We start from the raw sequence: 9,109 nt of genomic DNA, 5'->3' as shown, positions 1-9,109 counted from the left end.
GCCCCTGGTCTCAGCCATTTTTAAGTGTGTATAGTATTTATATTCACCATCGCTACCTTCCTCTCCAGAACTTTCTCATGCTGCAAAACAGAAACAGTCCCCGCGACACGCTCACTGCCCCTACCCCTTCCTGCAGGCCCTGGCAGCCAGCCTTGTGCTCTCCGGCTCCGTGAGATGGCTGTGCCGGATGCTGCCTATAAGCGGAATCGTAATCATACGGCGCCCGGTTGTGTCTGGCTTCCTTCTCTCAGCAGACTGTCCAGAGCTGTGATCTGTGATCCGTCTACTCCTTGGTTGTTGGTTCATTCCTGTCCAGGCAGTGATGGGGACGGATCCAGGACCCTGAGCTCTGTGGCCTTCACAACCCCAGCATCCTGGATCTGGATGTGGTCGCGCACTCGCTGTGACTGGGCACCACGCTGAGCCCCCCCAGCTGCCGCGTCAGGTCCCTGCATCCCAATGTGCAGTCAGCGTCGCTCAGTTCCAAGCCCCCGGGGCAGAGGGTCCAGTGCTTTGCCCAGTCCCACAGCTGGTGCCAGCGCCCCAGCCCCCCCCCCGCCCAGACTCCAGCTTCTCTGGTTTCCCCTTCTTCCCTTGCTGCAGAAAAAAAATTGCTCTTTGGAAGGCCAGATGGAGGAGCGGGGCCTAATGGAAAACACGTCCCTCCCGGGGTGCCCAGAACCTAATGAGGGAAGAGCCAGGAAAAACCCAGCGTCGTGTTCGTGAAGTACCCAAAGGGGGAGGGTGCGTCTCAGGCCAGGGTTCTCCTACGAGACCCTGGGACCTGCTGTGCGGGAGGGTTTGTCCTGACTGTGGCTTCTCTCTCTCTCTCTCTCTCTCTCTCTCTCTATCTCTCTCTCTCTCTTTCTTCCTTTTAAAATTAAGAGGAGGAGGGAAAGAGTCCTGGAGGAAGCGAGTTTGAGCAGATCTGGCTATGGGGGTGGGGGCTGGGCGGCCTGGGCGGCCATGGCCCAGCGGACACAAAGGCTCCGATTACATTGGAGCCAGAAAAGGGCCTCGTGGGTGGCACTCCTCTGCTCGCCTCGGAGGGTGTGGACCAGGGGCTGGACCAGGATGCCTTCCGGTTGCATGACCTTGGGTGAGGGGGCGCACCTCTCTGAGCCTCGGTTTCCTGATCCGTCGAATGGGGAAGCCAGGTTCTCTGAGGGGAGTGGGGGGCCTTTCCCGGTGCAGGCGGCTGAGGAATGCCCTCTGTGGACGAGGTCGAACCCTGGACACCCAGATGGGTCTGAGGACCTGGGAGGGCACCACGCAGCCTCTGGGGGCCCTGGGAATTCTAGCTGAGGCCGGGCGTCCTTTGTAGGGGAGGTGGGGGTGGGGAGGTGCCCGGCGTGTGTTCGGTGCCAGGCTTCTGTGGCTCCCAGGGTCCATCCAGGGCTCTGTCCTGGGAGCCAGTCATCCGCGTGGACCGGGAGCTTCTGTCCCCATGACCCTCAGCCATCTCACCGTGTGCCTGGGCCCCCTGGGGAGGGCCTCGGGATCCGGCTGAGGAGGGCGGAGCCTGGCGCTGTGGCACCAGCCTGCTGAGCCCCGGCCTCTTTTGGGGCCTCAGTTTCCTGCTGAAAGAGTCAAGTGAGATGCCATGCGGTCAAGGTTTCGGAGTTTCCCCCTCCCTCATCTAGACCCTGTGAGGCCCAGCTCACCCCCACCATCGAGAAGCTCCCTGCCTTCTCTGTGTGCGGGTGTGGGTACCCCCAGTCCTGCACGCATCCTAACTAGGGGCTCGCTCTGCCATTTGGTTGGTTTCCTTCACCCAGCCTCGATTTGCCCATCTGCAATGTGGGGAGAGTCGTACTCGCCCACTGACTAACACTGCCGTCATCGTTAGCGCTAACTTGTCCCCCCGCCCGCCCCCCAGATTTCTAGTCGCAGAGGGTACTTGAGCCATAGCCCTCATTTTGGGGACCCTTCTGTGGGTGTTGAGTTTTCCAGAGAGCCTTCTCCCAACGACCCTTTCCATCTCTCCCTCCCTGTTCGGATTCTGGAGTTGGGGACTAGAGGCGGTTTTCCCAGGGTCCTCTGTGCCTGGCAGGCTGGGGCTTGGGGGCAATTGTGCGGGCCTGGGGGTTCATGGGCGGTGGTGTGTGTGTCTCCCACAGTGGCCAGTGGGGAGCCTGATGTCACAGTGTTTGTGGAATAAAGGCACGCGTGGTTCTGGGGGTTGGTTTAAAAAGTGAGACCAGAAACGCTGTGGACAGCGGCACAGTTAAACTGCTGTCCATGAGGGGCGCCCGGGCGGCTCAGTCGGTGTGTGTCAGTCTGACTTTGGCTCAGGTCATGATCTCACGGTTCATGAGTTCAAGCCCCGCGTCAGGCTATGTGCTGACAGCTGGGAGCCTGGAGCCTGCTTCGGATTCTGTGTCTCCCTCTCTCTGCGCCCCCTCCCCTGCTCGCCTCTGTCTCTCAAAACTAAATAAACATTAAAAAAACCAGATGCCCATCTGTTGATTTGTCTGTCCATCTGTCCATCCATCATTCATCCATCCATCCATCCTCTCCCCTCCCACCCTCCCCTCCATCCATCTTCTCTGTTGGGTGCCTGGGGTGAGGAGGTGCTTTTTGGGGTTGGGACTGGCCTGTCGCTGTGTGTCAGCTCTGGTTGGCAGGAGTTTGTCCGGCTGGTCCACTGCTGTGACCCATCCCCACTTCAGTGCCCCAGTGACGAGAAGGAGACAGAGACGCCCCTGGGGATAGGTTTGTCTTGCCTGGTCTCCATTTGGGGGTGGGCAGGGGGCATTTCTGAGGGCAGCGCTCTGAACTGAGCTCAGAGTATGGTGGCCGTGGGCCACTCAGGGCGCTGCACGCTGGGCAGAGCCGGGAGCAGGCCGTGGCCGGGGTCCTGGCTCCTCCTCTGGGCAGAGAGGTCTTGTCAGGAGCAAGGAGGCCAGTTTTAGCCCCACTGGGCAGGGGCCTGTTTTCTAGGGGACCCTGAATGGTGGCTTTAGTCGTGTTAGGATTCCAGGTGGGTTGGTCCTTCAACTCGCAGAGGATGCACGGAGGCCTGGGCCCATTGCTGCCTGTGGAGGCACAGCTGGAATTTCCTTTAACACGGGCACAAGGGACAGGCTTGCTAGGGGAGACCTTGAACATCACCCCTGCCCCGAGGGTGGCGCCTTCCTTTCTCATTCAGAGGGAAACCCTGTGTGACCTCATAGGGACCTTGCTCCCTCCACTCTTGCCGTCCGGGCCTCCTGGCTACTCCTTCCCCACCTCAGGGCCTTTGCACTGCCTGTTCCGTCTGCCTGGAACAGCTTCTCCAGTCATCTGCACGCTTCCCTTCTCCCCTCCCTCTCCTTCTCTACGCCTTTGCTTAAAGACACCTTCTGATGAGGCTGCCCTGCCCTGCCCTGCCCCCAGCCATCCCCCCCCCCCCCCCCCCCCCCCCCCCCCCCCCCCCCCCCCCCCCCCCCCCCCGCTTTACCCTCCTCATGCGTCTAGTTTTCCTTACACCACAGACACCTCCCAACATCCCCGCAGTTACTCCGGCCTTGCCTGTGAGAATGGCGGCTCTGGGAGGGTAGGGGTTTGGGGTCTTTTACTCGCTGCGGCATCTCAGAACCTGCCCATGAAGGTCCCGTCGTTGTGGTTGAGGGCAGGGAGCTGCTGGGAGGGGGCAGGGACTCTTGCTTCACCCCACACCGACCCCCCCCCCCGCCCTCGTGGGCCCAGCGGGCTCCCTGATGCCGCCTCCTAGGGGCTCTCTGTGTCTCTGGGCTCAGCTGGGAGCCGGATCCCTGAGTGTCGGTCCTGAGCAAGGAGGCCCCGCGGGAGGGGGCAGGACTGGCCTGCTCCCGGCTTCACAGCCCGCCAGAAACTAGAAACTCAAGGTGTAAACAGTCCGCCTCGTCCTCGCTGGTGTTTCCGGCACCTCTGAGCCTCCCGTCCTGGGACAGCCCCCTGCTCGCGTCCCCTGCGCTGGCTGCTGGGGCTTCGTGCTCCTGGGCCCGGGCTGTTTCTGTTGGCTAGAAATTTGTTGGATGCCTACTGTGTGCCAGGCGCTGGTGCAGTGAACAGAACAGATACTCACTGAGCACCTACTGTATTAGGTCAAGTGCGAGTCTCCCTGTAATTCACATCCACCCAAAACCTGGAAACATGACCTTATTTGGAAAGCATGTCCTCTTGGGTGTCATTAGGTAAGATGAGGTCCTATTGAGTGAGGGTGGGCCCTGAATCTAGTGACGGGGGTCCTTCTCAGGGGGGAGGACGTGCAGATATGGGGGCTGGGTGGTGACCCCAGAGACTGCAGTGAGGCTGCCGCAAGCTATGGGGCGCCTGGGGCCACTTGCTGCGGGAAGAGTCAGGAAGGATCACCCCATCCCCCAACTCCTGAGCCTCTGGGGCGGGGCGGGTTGGGGACAGTAGCGTGGCCCTGCCCACACCTTGATTTGGGACTTCTGGCTTCCAGAACAGTGGGAGAAGGCATTTCTGCTGTTTTCAGCCATCTTTTTTTTTTCTTTTAACATTTATTTATTTTTGAGAGATAGCTTCAGCGGGAAAGAGGCAGAGAGAGAGGGAGACACTGAATGAAGTAGGCTCCAGGCTCTGAGCTGTCAGCACAGAGCCCAATGCGGGGCTTGAACCCATGAACCACAAGACCACGGCCTGAGCCCAAGTCGGATACTTCACCGACTGAGCCCCCCAGGCGCCCCTCAGCCATCCCGTTTGTGGTGCTTCACTCACCATGGTTCTGGGAAGCTAGTGCACCTACTATGTGCTGGGCACTCACAAATGTCCCACAGCTGCCGACCGGTCACACGCCATTCTAGATGCTGCAGAGTGGCAGTGATGGAGGCCATGGGGGTCCCAGTGCATCAGTGTCTCTCCAGTGGGGACGGTGATGCAACAGACCGCGGCCCCCGCATCGGGCTCCCTGGAGGGCTCTGGTGAGCGCACGTGTGCGCATGAGCCGGGGGCTTCCCGCGGGCTGACGGCTGAGTGTTGATTCTGAGGCTCCCCCACCTGCCGCAGTCTCCAAGGTCCGTGCCCATTAGTTACGGGAGAGTTTGGTGCATGTGTGGCGCAGACAGCTGGGCTTCCGTCTTCCGCAGGGCTGGGGCCCAGGTCTGAAGGCTCCCAGGCACCTGAAGAGCACCCCGCCGCCCCTGCCCACTCTCGGAGACATCACAGAGCTGTCACGGCAGCACACGGCTCGGGAAATCTATGGAATGTGCCTTGGTGGGGCCTCAGCGCCCTGCCTGGGGCGGGAGAGGAATGTGGGGGCAGAAGGCTCTGGCCTCACCTGGCACCTGCCTGGACGGGTTCCCTTGTGGAGCACCTGCTGTGTGCCACGCACACTGACAGGCTGGTGGCATGCATGGGTGGGGGGGGGCGAGGCAGGTGAAACCCACAGCAGGGAGCTCCCTCCTCCTACAGATTTGGACGCCTCACCAGAGCCACGCCATGGTTGGAACGCGGAGTGTGAGGTTGGGACTGTGGGGTGCTGCCACGCGGGACCCGAAGCCTGTGGGCTCTCCGGGCTACCTCCAGGACGGGTGTGGCAGAGAGCCACCCTGGGGCCCCTGTGCTGTCCGCGGATGGACCCCGCGGTGGGGCATTCGTGCAGAGCCCCGTGCGGGACTGGGCTCGGGGGCCCTGGTGTCACCGTTCCTGGCTGGGATGTGCAAGGCCGGTCCGGGGCTCCGAAGCATCCCATGCCACCTGGCCCAGCAAGGTCTTAACCTCGCTCGAGTGCCGTCTCTTCTCCTCAGAGCCCTGCCTTTGCTGAGTCGGTCTCATTGAGCACCTGCTGTTTACCAGGCATGGTGGCCTCGCTTGGTGTGCCATCCTACCAGCAGGGTTGGGGGGGTGGGACAGGAATTCTGGACATGTACCTGAGGAAACTGAGGCTCAGAGGTGTGAGGCATCTTGCCTTATAAGGGGATGAAGGGTCCCTGTCCCTGGGAGGCCACCGGGCCCCTCCCACCCCAGGGTGAACTCCTTCCCAGCTCTCCTGCCCTGTGCCTGCTGCTTGAGTCCGGCCAGCGACATCTCTTGCTTAGATGCACGCGGGAGCCCTGAGGTGTCCTAGCTCTCTGCAGCGCCTGCTTCTAAAAACCACTGACTCTATTTCCCCAGCCCTGATCCGTGGCTCCTCGGAGCCCTTAGGACAGAATCCATCCTTGCCACGGCCCATGGGCCTTGAGTGACCGTCCTCCCCACCTGCCTTGTGCCTAATCAGTCACGCAGGCACATGGTGCTTGGTGTCCCCTCTGGGCTCCTGTTCGGTGGCGACCTCCACCCAACTCCCCCTGGCCGTCTTGTGCCTGCTCCGCTCCGGGAAGTTCTCCCCGATGCCCCCTGCTCTCCCCAGGGCTGGGGTAGACTGGGCTTCCTTCTCTGAGGTCACTGTTTACCGATTGTCTGCTGTCTGCTCCCGGCGGCACCCCCTTCTCCTGCCCCCTTTCGGGGCAGCGAGACCCTCAGTAGCGGGGCTCTGCCTCATTTGCTCATTTGGGGCTCGGCGCACAGCGGGGACCCCAAAGTTTCTGTAAATGGATCCCCACTATCCTCTCTTGACCCCAAGGGGGTGTTGGATACCTGATCCGTGTTCAGAACGCCTTCCAGCCCAGCCCAGATCCGGGGCGCCCTCCTATCCCCTGGGTCTCCCTCCCCCTCTCCTACCCCTGCCTTTGGTGGAGGTGCGTCCTTCTTTTTCTTGACATTCACATTCAAACCATTGACAGTGTTTTGCAGATACTACCTTTATCTAATTTGAACACATTTCCATCACTTCGGGGTGAGCCTGGGAGCCCATGAGTAGTCCCTGCCCACGACGCTCTCAGCCCTGGTGGCCACCAGTCTGTTTTGTGTGTCCCTTTGGGTTTGCCCATTCCGGATACTTCCTGTAAGCGGGTCTCCTCCACTATCTGGCCTTTCGTGACCGCCTCCTTTCACTTGGCGTGATGTTTCCACGGTTCGCCTGCAGTGTAGCCCTGTGTCAATGCTTCATTTCTTTTTGTGACTAAATCACGTTCTGCTGTGTAGATGCAGCGCAGTTTGTTTATCTTCTGGGGCAGTTTCTACCTTTAGGCTGTTGTGAATAGCATTACTCTGAACCTTCGTATACATGTATCTGTTTGAGTCCCTGTTTTCAGTTCCTTTGGGAATGTGCCCGGGACTGGAATTGCTGGGTCATTTGGTAATTCTGTGTTTAACTTTGGGAGGAACCGCCAAAATGTTTTCCTAAAAACCTTTTTTTTTTCAGCTGGCAATAAATGTGACTGAGGGTTGGGAGGGGTGGAAATTGGGTTTATTAAATAAGCTCGAGGTGAATGCAGGGGGCACCCAGAGTCGCCTGGCTTTGGGGACGACCCGCATGTGAGAGGACACTGGGCCGGGAGCCTCTGCGGTGACCCGTTGTTTGATGGCTGACCCCTGCAGCTTGGCAGCGGGCGCACCGTGAATTTTGAGGGGGTGGGAAGCCAGCCAAACCTTGGCCTTGGCCTGAGCAGGGTGGGATGCCGTGGAGGATTGTCCAGGGCTGGCTGGGAAAGGTGTCACCTCCTTGGCTTCCGGAGCCCACGTGCACGGCACGCGTGAGCAGCTGGCCGAGGCCTCTGTCTCCAGTCGGCGGTGTTTTGTTAGGCAAAGCAAGTTAGAAAAGCTGTGGGTCAATCCGACTTCTTGGCTGTAGCCTTCCGCGTGGAAAACAATTGGAAGCGCCAGGCGCTTGGAGGAGGGGCCTCCAGTGTGAGCGTCCCCTGTCCCTGTCCTAACGCAGGCCTCATCTCCTTCGAGAGAGTGGGGGCGACCTTTGAGAGCCCAGAGAGAGGGCAGAACAGAAATTGTGCTGCTGCATTGCAGGCCCAGGAGCTGCTGGGCTCTGGGATGGATGGGAGCCATGGGGACTCTGGAACGGGGTCCAGCAGCAGTGGCCACACCTGCCTCTCTGCCAAGGCCGGTTTCTTGTCTCTGGGCTGTAGGACAGATGCTCTTGGGGAGAACTGGCAGGAGCAGCTCTCCCCCTGCCCACCCCGCATCAGAGCGTCGCTGTCACCCGGCCGGAGCCACTGCAAACACGGTGCCAGGCGCAGTGGGACCAGCAGCCCGTTAGCTCAGCAGGATTTGTTCCTGTGTCATAAAAATTACTGGGTACATCCTGTCTTGGTGGCCGGGAAAAGCCCACGTGGGCGACTTCCTGAGGTGCTTGTAGGTGCACTGATCTGTGACTCCTTTCTTCCCCCACGGGAGTCTGAACGTTTAGTGGCAAGTGACAAACCCAGGCTGGGCTGGTGAAGGCGAGGCACATGGCTGTCTCGGCTCCCCTAAACGAGTGAATAGGCTTCGACTGCCTTCAGGCATTTTTGTCATGGGGCCCCACTGCATTCCCTCCACCCTTCAGCTCTGACTTCCTGCCGGTTGGCGTCGTCGCTGGACAGGCGCGTGCCATGAGGTGGCCCCGAGAACTGCAGGCTTTCACGCTCCTAGTTTAGTGCCACCAGGGCTCGCCTTTTCCCGGTTCCTCCAGCAAAAGTCTCAAGACTGACTCTCATTGGCTTAGTTTGGGTCATGTGCCCATGCCTCAACCAATCCCTGGCCCAGGGGATGCAGGAGCCAGAATGGCCGGGCCTGGATCACATGACTACTCCCTGCGCCTGGAGGTAGGAGGGAGGATGGTTCCAGAAAGGAAAACCATTTCTACAGTGGCGCTGACAATGGGGGTGGGGAGGGGGACGCAGCCAGAACTTTAGATGGGGTCTCCTTCCTCCTCTGATCGCCACGATGTCAGCTCTCCGCCCCAAAACGAGACCTCTACCAGGCGCATCACCCGTGGAGGGGCCCGGCGTACCCCTCCCTTGGGGAAGGACAGCTGTGAACCCAGGGCAGGGCGATGAGTGGAGTCATGGGAGTCCCCCCACCCCCCCACCTCCCCTTGCTGGCGCATTCAGGTTGCGGCCCCTGCGCCATCTTGGCTTTTCTGGGAACAGCAGGACGGCACATACGTGGGGGGCGGGGCTGCACGTGAGTCGGGGGGGCGTGAGGGTGGAGGTGCCTACTGGGGCGGGGCTGCACGTGCGTAGGGGTGGGGCTGCACGTGTGTGGGGGGGTGGGGGTGGCGGTGCCTGTCGGGGGGGGGGGGGGGGGG

The 9,109-nt window shown here is 60.6% G+C and overlaps 1 protein-coding gene across 1 annotated transcript in view; it reads left to right on the top strand.

Moving 5' to 3' along the window:
* Window positions 1–9,109, top strand: part of NCOR2 (nuclear receptor corepressor 2) — a 174,502-nt gene that overhangs the window by 26,395 nt on the left and 138,998 nt on the right. The window lies entirely within an intron of this gene.

This window comes from Suricata suricatta, chromosome 14 (genome assembly GCF_006229205.1).
Source record: "Suricata suricatta isolate VVHF042 chromosome 14, meerkat_22Aug2017_6uvM2_HiC, whole genome shotgun sequence".
In the NCBI taxonomy this organism is placed as follows: Eukaryota; Metazoa; Chordata; class Mammalia; order Carnivora; family Herpestidae; genus Suricata; species Suricata suricatta.
Note: the sequence above shows the minus strand (reverse complement) of the source record. Positions and strands in the feature narration are given on the sequence as shown.